The following is a 14,768-nucleotide window of genomic DNA, read 5'->3' as shown; positions in this document are numbered from 1 at the left end:
TAGGTGAGCTCTCTACCCAGCAGGACAGTTTGGATCCCAGCTCTACAGTAGGCTAAGCCTAGCCCTACCTCTTGCAAATTGGTCCATCTGTCAGACAGGGCGTTGATGCTCCAATCTCCTATGCATTTCAAATGGCAAACAGCTTCAGTTCTATCTGGAGGGTAAATGAACAGCTTACATTCAGTAGAACACAGGCGGATGCAGGAAATGCTTATGTATGAAAACTCTGTAAGAAAAAGAGAAAATGCAAAAGCACAGAAATTAAGTAATGGGGCATCTGAGCACATATGGCATATGAGGGAGCACTTGGATGAGCACCTTGTGTCCCAATTCAGTGCTTGTCTCGGTGTTGTAGTCTGGAGACTGTTCATTTTCATCATGAGGAAACTATGAGGTGAAGTGACAAAAATGGATATGGGATCATTTTCCTTTTAATTCCAAGCTTCCCCCTGCCACAGCTGGTGCCCACCAAGTATTATTTTCTTCTTCAGCTAACATAGGCAAAGGTATCATTTTATGTTAGACCTTAAAGAAGGGCCCCAGAATTGACATTGATCTTAACCTCTGTAGGATACTGGTAAAGAGCAAAAATCATGTAAGCAAGCACTCAAGACAGCATAAGTGTTTGAAGGTATATCATAAATCAATGGCTATATCGATGTACCTATGTACTACCTATTATGTGTGTGCCTCTATCTGTCTGCCTATCTATCTATCTATCTGTCTGTCTGTCTGTCTGTCTGTCTGTCTGTCTATCTACCTATCTATCTATTATCTATCTATCTATCATCTGTCTATCCATCCATCCATTCATCTACCTAACTTCTCCAATCTATTTTGGCCTTAGGCTTGATAAGTAAAAATAAGAATATCTAAAAAAGTGGTATTTATATTAACCCTTGTAATTTGAATAGAAGGTTTACAGAGAGTGGGTGGCAAAGTCCTGGCTAAAAGCAAATGATTTCATGAAGAATAGAAAGGAATTCGAGACGGAGAACTTGGTAAGAGTATGGCACCAGAGAGGTATTACAACCAGATGTATTAGATCTTAGTAAGTCATTAAGGAAACTACAGGAAAGGTTACATGGAAAGCCTAGAGAGATGACTGAGTGATTAAGAGTGCATTCATACTGCAGATGACTGGGGTTTAATTTTCAGCACCCATGACATATTGCGCACAACCACTTCTAACTCCAGCCCCAGGGGATCCAAGGTCTACTTTGTTGCCTACTTATAAAAAAACTTATAGAAGGCCATACTTTCTGTAACATATTTAATCAAATTTTTTCTATGTGTTCTGATTAAATACATAAACCATTTAATTACATAAACCATTCTCATTTAAACATAAACATCAAGGATACAATTTTCAATTTATCTCCTCAAATAGGAAAAATGACCTGCCTTTATTTGACGACAGTAACTTATTTCTAATTATGCCACAAAAGGAGGTTCAATTAAAACGTCAAGATATTGGGCTTGAGAAATGGCTTAGCAGTAAGAGCATCAACTGCTCTTCCAGAAGTCCTGAGTTCAATTCCCTGAAATCACATGGTGGCTCACAACCTTCTGTAATGGGATCTGATGTTCTCCACTGGTGTGAAGACAGCTACAGTGTACTCATATAAGTAAAATAAATAAATCTTAAAACCAGTAAGAGTCGAGTTATTTATAAGATTTTCTATTTTTTAGAAATATTGATTTTTAAGTGATTAAGAGTCTTTGTACTTTGTGTTATTTTAATTTATGGCTTTTGTTTACTTTGGTAAAATACTGCTCTACGTGATTTCTACCTTTTCATGTTTAGTGTGGATAATGGATACTCTGTCACCTCTTCTTTTGAAAGTTTGAAAACAAGGTGTTTTTCTTCCTTCCTTTTTAAGGTCTGCTTATTTATTTGTTATTCTTAAAGACAGTTTTGACTGGACCAAGATTTAGAACTGTAAGTTCTCAGTGAGGACAGTTGACATCTTTAGGCAATTAGTTACAGGTACTTTTCTTTGGCTTCTTTCATTCTCTTGGACCAAAAGTTTAGTATAATTTGCAGTCTCTGCCTCATTTTTCTTGAGCATGTCATTTCTTCAGCAGCAACTTCTGTGGCTGTGGCTTCTCATAGAAAGTAGGAAGCTTGTGTTCATCATTCACTTTGGTGAGTATATATATGTATATATATATGTATATATATATATAAAATCTGAACTTTCCTAATGCTGTAGCCCTTTAATATAGTATATATATGCATATATATGTATATATATACAGTATACATAATATATGTATATATAGTGTATATATATGTCTTAGTCAGGGTTTCTATTCCTGCACACAGAAGCAGGTGGGGAGGAAAGGGTTTATTCAGCTCACACTTCCACATTGCTGTTCATCACCAAAGGAAGTCAGGACTGGAACTCAAGCAGGCCAGGAAGCAGGAGCTGATGCAGAGGCTGTGAGGGACGTTTCTTACTGGTTTGCTTCCCCTGACTTGCTCAACTTGCTCTCTTATAGAACCCAAGAGCACCAGCCCAGGGACGGCACCACCCACAATCAGCTGGGTCCTCCCACCTTGACCACTAGTTGAGAAAATGCCTTACAGCTGGATCTCATGAAGGCATTTCCACAACCGAAGCTCCTTTCTCTGATAACTCCAGCTTGTGTCAAGTTGACACACAAAACTAGGCAGTACATCTACTATATTAAAGGGTTGCATTAGGAAGATTGAGAATATATACATGCATATATATGTATATATATATATAACATATACATTATACATATACTATATTAATGGGTCACAATATTAAAAGGGTTGAGAACCACTTACCTAGAAGGTGCCATGATAAAAAGTGAAGTGTTTTTCTTTTGCTCAGTCTCTACCTGGGATAGTTTCTGGGTTTGGTCCCTGACTGACATCCTTTAAGACAGTACGTAAATGTTCAGTTTAGTGAGGTTTCCTCCTGTAGCTGGTAACATCTCACAGAAACAAAAGATGCTTCATGAATTTTCATGTCAACCTTGTGCTGTAGAGGGCACATTAACCTCTGGCATTTCAGTGAGCACTGATTGCTGTCATTTGAAATTTAGTGTGATTTCTTCTGTAGCCTAATGTGTGATTATTTCTGCAAGTGTGGTACCTCAAACTGAGCGCACATGCGCATGCGCGCGCGCGCGCACACACACACACACACACACACACACACACAGAGAGACTTCGTGTACTCATCTGCTTTCTGTTTTATCACAGGGTCCATCAATGCACTTGATCATCTGGCAGTAGTTCCCCCTTCTTCTGGCTATAGACCTCCAGTCTATCTGTTCCTCTTGACTGATCCAGGATGTCATCCTTGGCTGTTTCCACCTAGGCAAGGTCTGATTGTTGCTGAAACTTGGACAGTCTGGGTGATTCAAAACAAACAAACAAACAAACATAACGTTCAAGCAATATTAAAATTGGTAAAACATTTAATAGGCATGGAACTTTCAAAAGGGGAATTAAAATAATAAATTACTACTATTATGAATCCTGACAGCTCATGAAAATATTACTTCTAAAAATTCCTTTAAAGTTGATTTTCATGGGCATAGTTGTGCCATAACTTTGTTCTTTTCTATTTTTATAGCTTCTTAAGTCTGTTGATGGCCATAATTCCAGTGACTTTTCTCAAGGATTTAGGAATGTTCAAATGAGACCCAGGTTACAACAAGCTCTGTGTCCCAGAGTTTCTTGTGCACTGGGACTATGCATTATCATCTAAATATGGCTGGTGCACAGGGACCACTTCTAAAGGAGATGCAAATGGGGAGACAGACATAGTATCTCTCTGAAAGATCACTCTGGATGGGTGGCATTTCTTACTAAGCTTCCTAAGAAGGTGTGATCTCTCTTGTTTCTCCACTCTCTTCTAAAGAGATCTGTTCTAAAGTGAGGAATTGCAGGAAATAGAAGGCACACTTGCAAAGATTGTAGGAGCCAAAGGAATCAAGGATAATAGGAGAACACAGTCCACAGAATCAACTAGGCAGGGTTCGTAGGGGCTCATGGAGACTGAAGGAACAATCATGGAACCTGCATGGGTCTGACCTATGACCTCTCTGTACATGCTGTGGTTGTTTAGCGTGGTGTTTCTTGGAGACTTCTAACAATGGGAGTAGGTACTGCTCTGATTCTTTTGCTTGCTCTTGGGAACTTTTTCCTTCTACTGAGTTGCCTCATCCAGCCTTAATATGAGGTCTGTGCCTAATCTTATTGCATCTTGATATGCCACGTTTGGTTGATATCCCTGGGAGACCTGCTCTTTTCTGAAGGGAAATAGAGGAGAAGTGACTCTAGTGGGGAGGAGAGATGGGGGAACTGGGAGGAGTGAAGGGAGAGAAGATTGTGATTAGGATACACTGTATGAGAGAAGGAAAAATGAAAAGAAAATATGTTAAAAATGAATGCACAATTGAAGGGATTTTGGAGATGATATTTACAAATCCTTTCCACCAGGGTACAGTAACTCCCATCTTCTGAGGGGGATCCAGAGGGGAGGTAGAGGCACTCAGAAATTAGAAACAGCATTAGCCAAAAGTGAATGCTAACTCATTTGATCTGAAATGGAAAAGAGGAATGAATGCTACCACAAACAAGGAATCACAGCAGAGTGTTGCCTGAAAAAGATCAGTCGTAGCAAAGGAGCCAGCTCCTGATAGAACCATGATGTAAGGAAGGACAGGGAGAAAGTCAGACAACACCTACTTTGATCTCTGGCCTCTCTAATCTCCTGTAGGTGTGATGGATACAACTGGCAGGCAGAGGCTTAGGAGTCTAGGTGGCACTCTTTGTATACATACAAACAGGCATGCGTGTATGTATGAGTGTATGTGCATTCATTTCCCCACGAGCCACTGTGACACAGAGAACCGGTCAGAGGAAGGCAAAGAAAACTTTAGGTTTAGGAGAATAACGAGCATATGCCCAAGATCTGTTCTAAACAACTGGAGCCTGGTGTCAGGTGAGTTTTAAAATCATAGCAGAAGAATCCACCAGGAACAGCTGGCTTGTGGGAATTGTTGGTATGAATGACACTGGCCACTGCAGATATAGTCACAGTTGTTTTTATGTTTTGTGAGGACTCTGTGTTTTGGGGGCATTTACACTTTTCATTATTTAGCATATAGAATGTTTTTAATTGTGCTATTAAATCTGTGATATTTTATTTTGTTGACACTGCCTTTGTAGCCATAGTTAAAAAGTTTCTTGTCCTTAATGATTTAAGTTTTAATAAATGATGTGATGTTACATGAGTTTCATGAACTGTATAGAAATATCCATATATTTCTATGTGTGTGTGTATACACAATAAGCAGTCCATAACAATGGAATCTCAGATTCCCTCTGGCTTTCTGATGCCCTTAAACCATCTAGCTAAGAAAAAATAAGTGCTAGGAAGTGGGCTTGATCCAAATTATGTAGGGCAAGTTGGACTGCTTCTCCACAATGGAGGTAGGAAGATTATGTCTGGAGTAGGAGATCCTTTAGTGCATCTCGTGGTACCACCATGTTTTATGATTGAAGTCAATAGGAAACTATAACGACCTAAACTAGATGGGTCACTCCTCCAGGAAAAGAATCAAGATCTGAGGTGCTTGTAGAGGGTAGAGGAAGAACACAATGGGTAGTAGAAGAAGGTAGTTATAAATACTAGCCAAGGCCCCATGATAAGTTGTCGGAATAGGGATTATAACTGACATGAGTGTTTCTGTCATATTTTATTAATAATGTGTTTGTACAGATATTTGTGTTTTCTTTTCTCAAATTCTTTATCTTGAAATGTAACATCAATAAGGAGAATATCATTGGTTATCATATTTCAATTTGAGACACTAAAACAGAATGTCCTTTAGGAAGCATTGCCACCTATTTTAGAATTTGTGGTAGTGCATGGGATAGTCATAAGGGTAACTGTGACCAAATCAAGCATGACATAAGGACATATGATTGAGTATCAAGTTGACCGGGGTGGATTTTGGATAGCCATTCTCTGTGGTAAACTTGACTGCTAAAACTCAAATGGCTGTGTACACTTGTGAGGGAATTTTCTTTTTCTTTTTCTTTATTAAATTGAGTATTTCTTATTTACATTTCGAGTGTTATTCCCTTTCCTGGTTTCTGGGCCAACATCCCCCTAACCCCTTCACCTCCCCTTCTATATGGGTGTTCCCCTCCCCCATCCTTCCCCCATTACTGCCCTCCCCCCAACAATCACGTTCACTGGGGGTTCAGTCTTAGCAGGACCAAGGGCTTCCCCTTCCCCTGGTGCTCTTACTAGGCTAGAGGGAATTTTCTTAATCAAATCATTTTAAGTGGGAAGACTCACCTTTAATCCAGATATTCAGAGGGGAGGATCCACCATTAGTTTGGGCCATACTTTCTGTATAAAGGACATGGAAGAAGGAAGCTTTTGCCCTTTACCTGCTTGTCCTGACTCTCTCTGAAAAATTCATTCCTTCACTGTTGTTAGAGCCTACTTTTCAGGGATTCTGGCATATACTGAATATCAGCTGAGATATCCAGTTTTATGAGCTGAACAACTACTGGATTATTGGACTTTCTATTGGTAGACAGCCATTGTTGGAATAGCTGGACTGCAACCAGAAAATCCTTTTACTATATAATACATACATACATACATACATACATACATACATACATACAAACATACATACACACAGGTATGTGTATTTATACCCCCACCTACGTGTATTCACTATATTAGTTCTGTTCCTTTGGATAACCCTAATACAGCTAAATGTGTATATAAAATGTCTATATTTTTTCATTTATGTAGTATCGTTGCAATGTGTTATTTTAACTGCTACATTACTATTGTGATGTATCCTGAATCTAATAAGGGAAATCATTCCATTGTCCATTTTTACTGCTTAAAATTGTAACTCTTTTAAAGTTAACAGAGAAATTTGTGTAAATTATTTGTAAAAGCTATGATGTGAAAATTAGTAATAAATACACTGGGAATACCTGTACTTCTTTCAGTTAGACAAGTGGCAACCATGCCTATTTTGTTTATAATATTAAATTTTATGCACAATATTTTTTGCATTAATTCATATGCACTGCTAAGAATTCTTTCTTTATATTTTAGTAAAGTACCATGGACATCTTTTCACTCAAACACAGAAAATATTCCAATGTATGATGGCCCTGCATTTATTTATATGCTTTTCTTTTGATGAACAATTAGTGGTTTTTAGTTTTCCCCATTGTTGGATAGTATCATGAGATGATTATCCTTTAAGTTGTATAATTCATTTCCTTAGAAAAAGTTCATTTTTGGGGGTAAAAAGAAATTATATTTTAACTTTGATAAAGTTTGCCAGATAACTCTTCTGGAAAGACTTATTCCTCTGTGTCTGACATTGTCTTTCCCTTTCTCATCTTCAGCTCCTGGGGATTTCCATTATTATTAATGAATTTCTATTAGCTAACTTGAAGGGTGAAAATAATACTTCACTATGATTTTGTTTGTGTTGTGTTGGTCACGAATAAAAAGTTAAACTCCTGATCACATTGCACTTATGCTTATATATATTTAGTGTACACTTATCTTCATTCTATGATATACACACACACATACACACACACTTGCTTTTGTGTTTACATTTAGTAGGTATAGTGTTTCAAACATTCCCCATGTTGTGGCAGTATTTCATATTGTTTTATATCTCACTAACCCACTGTATAAATACACTGCATTTTGCTTATGCATTGATCAACTGATACATATTTAGGTATTAAAATCTTTGTTATACTCCACTCACTGTAATATATTAAAACTATTAGACTATTAAATATTATATATATATATATACATACAAACACACACACAGACACACACACACACATGCATGGGTTGAAACCCATTTTTATATTTGTGGGTACTTTAGTGAAAAATAAATACATAGTTATACAGGTTTAAACTACTTCATTTACTTGCTTTTCCTGGTTTTTTCAAACATATCATGTATGTATTTGAACGATTTATGTTATCATGTTCCCAGGTGAATTTTAGTTTTGACATAATTTTAGAGAAATCTTTGTAACATACAACTTCTAGAACACAGTTTTAAATTTTCCTATAGACTCATTCATACTTAGCTATGGTATAAGAAAGAAGTTTTTTCCCATAATGAACAATTGCTAGTCTTGTGCTACTTCTGAATAACATTTGATTTTTGCAATGTGTCAGATATGTTCTTTACTTACATCAATTTCCAAAATATGCATTGGTTTGTAGATTGGTTCTATTTTATTTCATCAATTGGTTTGTAGAGTCGTTCTATTTTATTTTATCAACCTACTTTTCAGTGTCTGGGATAATACCATACATTTGATAATGCTGGTTAATTATATGATTAGTTATAAACCAGACAAGATATTATTAGGTGAGATTAAATATGTAATTGCCTGCTACATATGAATTATTTCAATAAATATTAAGGACTATTTCATTAGAATTTTTTTCAATTGGAATATAATTTACATACCTCAATATTATCCTTTTAAGGTACTAGCCATTACTCTGATCAATTTGTGGAATAATTTTTAATAGTGTACAAGAACTCAACTCCTCATTTGCTGTTCTTGCCAACCCTGGATAAACACAAGTTCCACTTTCTGTTTCTATGGACATTTATGCTCTGAATATTTCGTTTAAACAGAACCAAACAGTAAATTTTTGTTCTTTTATTTGTTTTGAGATAAGATCTTGCTGTTTAGTCCACGTTATCTTCAAATTTGTGATCTTCCTGTCTCACCTTCTTGAGTAATAGGATTGGAGGCAGTAACCATCACATTTGGCTATTATAGGAGTGGCTTTTTCTTTATTTCACTTAGTATAGTGTTTTCCAAGCTTTCCCATGTTGTGAAAATACTTATATTGCCTTACATCTGAATAACTAATGTATGTATATACTGCATTTTGATTATGTGTTAATCAGCTGACACACAATTGGGTTTTAAAATGTATGTTATAGTATACTTCTCCCACTGTAATACATTTGAATAATCAGACTATTAAATAAATGCCTGGATAATACTTTGAAGAGAAAACTGACCTTCATCCTGGTGAAATACTTCCTAACTATTGTAGTCTATGGCTGTCCCAACACTTAAGAACTCTTGCTGTTCTTGTAGAGGAGCTGAGTTCTGTTTTCAATATCCACTTCCGGTGGATTACAACAGATGTAACTCCGGCTCTCGGGAGTTTTCTTGTTTCCACAGGCACCTGCACTCAGACATGAAAATTCACACATGTGCATTGGCACAGGCACACAAACATTTAAAAATGAAGCAAATCTTTAACAATATTATAGTCTACATAAAACGATGTGAACAGAATTATAAATAAATTGAATTTAATTTTTCAGAAGCAACAAAGCCCCAGTTTCAGTAGGAATGGTCAGTTGTACTGCTGGAAACTCAATTTTCCAGTTGATAATTTCTTGCAAAGCAAACTGCATAACATAGTGACAAAGAGTCGTGTGCTGGAGGATGGAATGACTTTGCAAACTCTGGAATGTGATGTTGTAGAGAAATGATGTGAGTGGGCAGGGAGAGATTCAATGGGAAAGTATCTAGAGCTTAAAATCAATTGATATCGGTATCTTAAAAGATTATGCTGTTTTATCTCAATTTGGGCCTATCACTGGACCTCCTTTGCCTCAGGCTCTTCTCCATTTTTGTTCCTACAGTTCTTTCAGACAGGAACAATTCTGGGTCAGAGTTTTTGACTGTGGGATGGCAACCTCATTCCTCCACTTGATGCCCTGTCTTTTTACTGGAGTTGGACTCTACAAGTTTCCTCTCCCCACTGTAGGGCATTTCATCTAAGGTCCCTCCCCTTGAGTTCTGAGAGTCGCTCACTTCCCAGGTCTCTGGTACATTCTAGGGGTCCCCCCCCGCCACCTCCTGAGGTTGCCTGTTTCCATTCTTTCTGCTGGCCCTCAGTGCTTCAGTCCTGTTCCCCCAACCCAATACCTGATCTTATTTCCCTCTTCCCCTCCCTGTTGCCTTTCCCAGCCAGGTCCCTTCCTCCATCTCCCCCTTCTGTGGTTGCTTTCTTCTCCCTCCCAAGTGGGATTGAAACATCCTCACTTGGTCCCTTCGGCTTGTTTGCCTCCTTGGGCCCTGAGGCCTGACACTATCACGATGCTACGGTGTGCTTACAAATAGGGGCCTATCATGACTGCCTACCAAAAGGCCCAACAAGCAGCTGAAAGAGTCAAATGCAGATATTTACACCCAACCAATGGACAGAAGCTGGTGACCTCTGTGGCTGAATTTGGAAAAATGTGGAAGAAGCTGAGGAGGAGGGCAACCCCATAAGAAGACCAGCAGTCTCAACTGACCTGGACCCCATGATCTCTCAGACACTGAACCACCAACCAGGCAGCATACATCAGTTGATATGAGGCCTCCAACACATACACAGCAGAGGTCTTCCAGGTCTGGACTCAGTCAGAGAAGATGCACCTAACCCTTGAGAGACTTGGGGCCTCAGGGAGTGGGCAGGTGTGGGGACATCCTTTTGGAGACAGGGTTGGGGAGGAGGTGTGGGATATGGAATAGTTGGAGGGTGGACCAGGAGGGGGACAAAGTCTGGACTGTAAAAAAAAAAAAGATTAGAGACATCGGCGAAGAGAATAGAGAGTTGGCGGGGACAGATCTTAAGACCAGAGAATGGCAGGTGAACAGAAACCCTCAAGTAACCTCTTGGAGCAGCTTATTTTATTAGCTAAAGGTACCAGTGGCTTAGCCCTCACCACTCTCATAAGCCGGGTCCTGGAGGCTCCTGGAGTTTATGTTTCTGGAGAACTGCTGGAGCTGGCGAATGTTCAGGAGCTTGCAGAAGGAGCCAATGCTGTATATTTGCAGTTGCTGAACCTGCTTGCCTGCGCTACATACCCGGATTTCATAGCCAACAAGGAGAGCCTGGCAGAACTGAGTGCAGCCCAGCAGAAGCATCTTACCATCGTGAGTTTGGCATCAAGAATGAAGTGTATCCCCTATTCTGTGCTGCTGAAGGACCTGAAGATGAGGAATCTCAGGGAACTAGAAGAGGCTAGTCTACACTGACATCATCCAGGGCAAGCTGGACCAGCGAAATCAGCTCCTACAAGTGGATTTCTGCACTGGCCGTGACATCTGGAAGAAAGATATCAATAATATTGTCAAGACCTTGCATGAATGGTGTGACAGCTGTGAGGCAGTTCTCTTGGGCATTGAGCAGCAAGTTCTGGGAGCCAACCAGTACAAAGAGAACCACCAGACTCAGCGGCAGGTGAAAGCCGAGGTTAGCAATATTAAGAAGCCACTCAAAGCAGCAGCAGCATCCTCAGCTCAGGAAATGGAGCAGCAACTGGCTGAAGGGGAGTGTCTCCCCATACTGAGCAGAGGCAACCCACAAGGAAGGTGTCCAAAGTGAAAGGTCTCGTCTCCAGCCGCCACTAGGGCCAGCTGGGGCAGCTGGCACCAGCAGGCCTGCGTCAGGTCAGGAGGGGACACCAGGGCCCATTTCCTCCCCTCTCTAACTGCAGTGAGTTCCAGATTTGCCCGCCCCTCACCAGTACCTCTCCATCCATTAGTACTGTTGCAGAAAATGATTGCTCCTTCCATGCCTCCTTTCCTAGTTGTTCCCTTCAGACTCAGGGGCTCAATGGATGCCATCTTAACATGATCCAACACTGCCCAGCTTCCCTGCAGGGTCCTCGTGTCTGTGATGGGCTGGCTACCTCCCTCCCAGTTGTTCTTGGCCCCTGTTATTTTATCAGGCTGGTTCTAAGCTGGAGGCAGTTTACTGAGCTCTGAGGGGTGACTGTGGAAGTGGCTCCTCCCTGAGTGAAGAGGGTGCCTTGCTTCTCCAGCCCCATGTACCACAGTACTCACAATGGTGAGGTGTCTGGTGCTGGGCTATGTTTACTAAACCTTTGGATTTTCAGCCTCGTAAGCCCAGCTAGGATCTCTCATTGAGTTGGGGCACTAGGTTGACCAACCTCTGGTGTCTGATACCAGTGGAGAGTGCTTGGGTCTGTGGATGGCAGAAGGTGTTTCTCCTATCTTGGTGTCCTCTGCTGGCTACTCTTCCTGCTGCCTCTGACTGCTCAGCCCTGATTAGGCATTTAGGCCCAGCTGCCCACCAGGACTGTCTGCCAACATTTGCTCTCCTAAAATCTTTCAGGCCTCTTGGCTGCCTCTGGGGTAGAAGTGGTGGTGCAAAAGCCCCTCAGACTGGTGAAGGACTATTACTGCTTCTTTCTCCTTCCTTCCCGCCCCTCCTTGGTTGGCAACCCAGAGTACGACATCATACTCTACTCCTGGTCAGAGAAAAGGACTTGTCTAGACTTTCTGAATTTGAACAGTTTCAGGTTATATTTCAACTGTTTTTGTACAGGTTGATTCTAATACATTTCAACATGCTTTTTTTCTAAAAAAAATTAGAGAATTAAAAAAAAAGCTGTAAAACAAAAGAAATTATGCTGTTTTATAATAAAACCCTCACACCAAACTCAAGATTTTGGTACCTCCATGACTTTTTATGGATATGACTGAACAAACACCTACTTAGTCCAGACTTACCACCCATTGGCAGACCAAAGGTGTGAGACTAGACTCATGAATGAATGAGAGTTTTGGGGTTATTTACTGGAGGATGGGGGAGGGATTACTTGTAGGAGTCTACTTGACCCAAAGGCAGCTGTAACACTGACAAATACAGCCCAGCATGGATGACAACTCACAAAAGATGTATCCCTGGAGCTGTCTGTCCATCTGTCACCTTGCAAGTTCCACCATGGGGCCCCAGTGTTTTTTAGGGTCAGAGCATGAGGTCTGGTGCAGCCTCATTCTCCTCTCCAGAATGCAGCAGCTCTCAGTCTCAACTGAAGCACTAGCCTCAGTGCTTCTGTTCTACAACACTCTGGAGGCTCTTTGCTTTGGGCTCCAGGCAGTGTGCATTGAAGCTGCCTATGGAACAAACATGGCCTCCTCTAACATACATTTATTTATTTATTTAAGATTTTATTGTGGGATTTCCCAACATACCTTATTCTTTTTTTTTGTGTGATTATTTATTAGATATATTTCTTTATTTACATTTCAAATGTTATTCTCTTTCCTGGTTTCTTGTCCGTAAATCCCCTATCCCCTCCCCTCCCCCATATGGTTGTTTCCCCCTCCATCCATCCCCCTTACCACCCCCGTCTCCAACATTTCCCTTTACTGGGGATCCAACCTTGGCAGGACCAAGGGCTTCCCCTTCCACTGATGCCCCAACAAGGCCATCCTGTGCTACATATGCACTTGGAGCCCTGGGTCAGTACATGTGCAGTCCCTGAGTAGTGGTTTAGTCACTGGAAGCTCTGGTTGGTTGGCATTGTTGTTCTTATAGGGTTGCAAACCTCCTCAGCTCCTTCAATCCTTCCTCCAACTCCCCCAAAGGGGGTCCCATTCTCAGTTCGGTGGTTTGCTGCTAGCATTGACCTCTGTATTGGACATGCTCTGGATGTGTCTCTCAGGAGAGATCTATATCCGGTTCCTTTCAGCATGCACTCTTTAGCTTCATCAATCTTATCTAGTTTTGGTGGCTGTATATGTATGGGCCACATGTGGGGCAGGCTCTGAGTGGCCGTTCCTTCAGTCTTTGTTCTAAACTTTGCCTCCATATGTCCTATGGACATTTTTGTCCCCCCACTTTTTTTTGTTTTGCTTTGTTTGTTTTTTCTTTCTACATTTTATTATGTCAAATCATGTGAACAATTCCATAAAACGTGAAAAAAGCAAGGAAGTGTTCAACGCTGGAGGTCCCGGACCTGGGGCCAAGGTGTGAGAGGCCTTACCCCCACCAGTGGTTCCTAGATTAGCGCTAAGGAGTTACATTTAGGTTAATGGAACCTGGGCCCAGGGCTTCAGGGTAGGACCCTCAGTGACATTGGCAGTTGTTTGGAACAGCCCTTTGAATCCAATTCCATGGAGGGCAGGGCAGGGGGCCGCCCAAAGAGGGATGGGTGTAAACAGGCAGACACACTCAAGGCATGGAATCTCTGGAAAGGGGTTGGGTGTAGGGGTAGGGATGCTGGTCAGGACCTGACAGTTTTAAATAGGTTTCTCTAAAATGTTTTCTAGATTTGCAGTTTTTCTTTTTCTTTTCTCCTTTCCTTCCTTTTTCTTTTTATTAAAGCTACGAGAATGAGCAGGTGGCTTTGTCTCCAGTAATGGTAGTGTCTCTCACACTTCTTGTGCTTTTTCCATCGGGGCCTCCAAGCTGCAGAGAGTCCCGCAGAGGGTAGGCAGGAAGCTCCCTGTAAACATTTGGACTTGGGTCAAGGCTGGTGTTGGGACAAAGCCAGAAGTCTAGGCTGGAGGAGTTGGTACCTCTCCAGACATAGGCCTTGGGAAACTCTGCATGAGCTCCCCGCTCACCCCAATGAACAAGACAATGGTTAGAAATCCAAATGGGTGCCCAGAAAGGATGTACCATGGCCATTCCTGGAACCTCAGTCAAAGGTGGGTTTTAGATGACAGGGAGGCCTGTGGCAACCCATCCCCTAAGTCTAGAGCTGAGGGAAGGGACAGGGAAGCTGAGAACAGAGAGAAGAGATGGGAGAGGCAACTGGGGAAACAGGCAAGGAGCATGGTCTTCTTGCCCCCATCTTCCTCATGAGTAGTGGGGAGCAGAGTCGGTGGTGGCCTGTCCTGCCAGGTCCACTGCCCC

At 41.1% G+C, this 14,768-nt stretch overlaps 1 pseudogene; it reads left to right on the top strand.

Moving 5' to 3' along the window:
• The first annotated feature begins 10,711 nt into the window (after positions 1-10,711).
• Positions 10,712-11,509, top strand: Cops7b-ps2 (COP9 signalosome subunit 7B, pseudogene 2; annotated as a pseudogene).
• Positions 11,510-14,768: the final 3,259 nt, after the last annotated feature.

Source organism: Rattus norvegicus, chromosome 1, assembly GCF_036323735.1.
Source record: "Rattus norvegicus strain BN/NHsdMcwi chromosome 1, GRCr8, whole genome shotgun sequence".
Classification (NCBI taxonomy): Eukaryota; Metazoa; Chordata; class Mammalia; order Rodentia; family Muridae; genus Rattus; species Rattus norvegicus.
The sequence above is the reverse complement of the archived record's forward strand: the minus strand, read 5'-3'. Positions and strand labels throughout refer to the sequence as shown.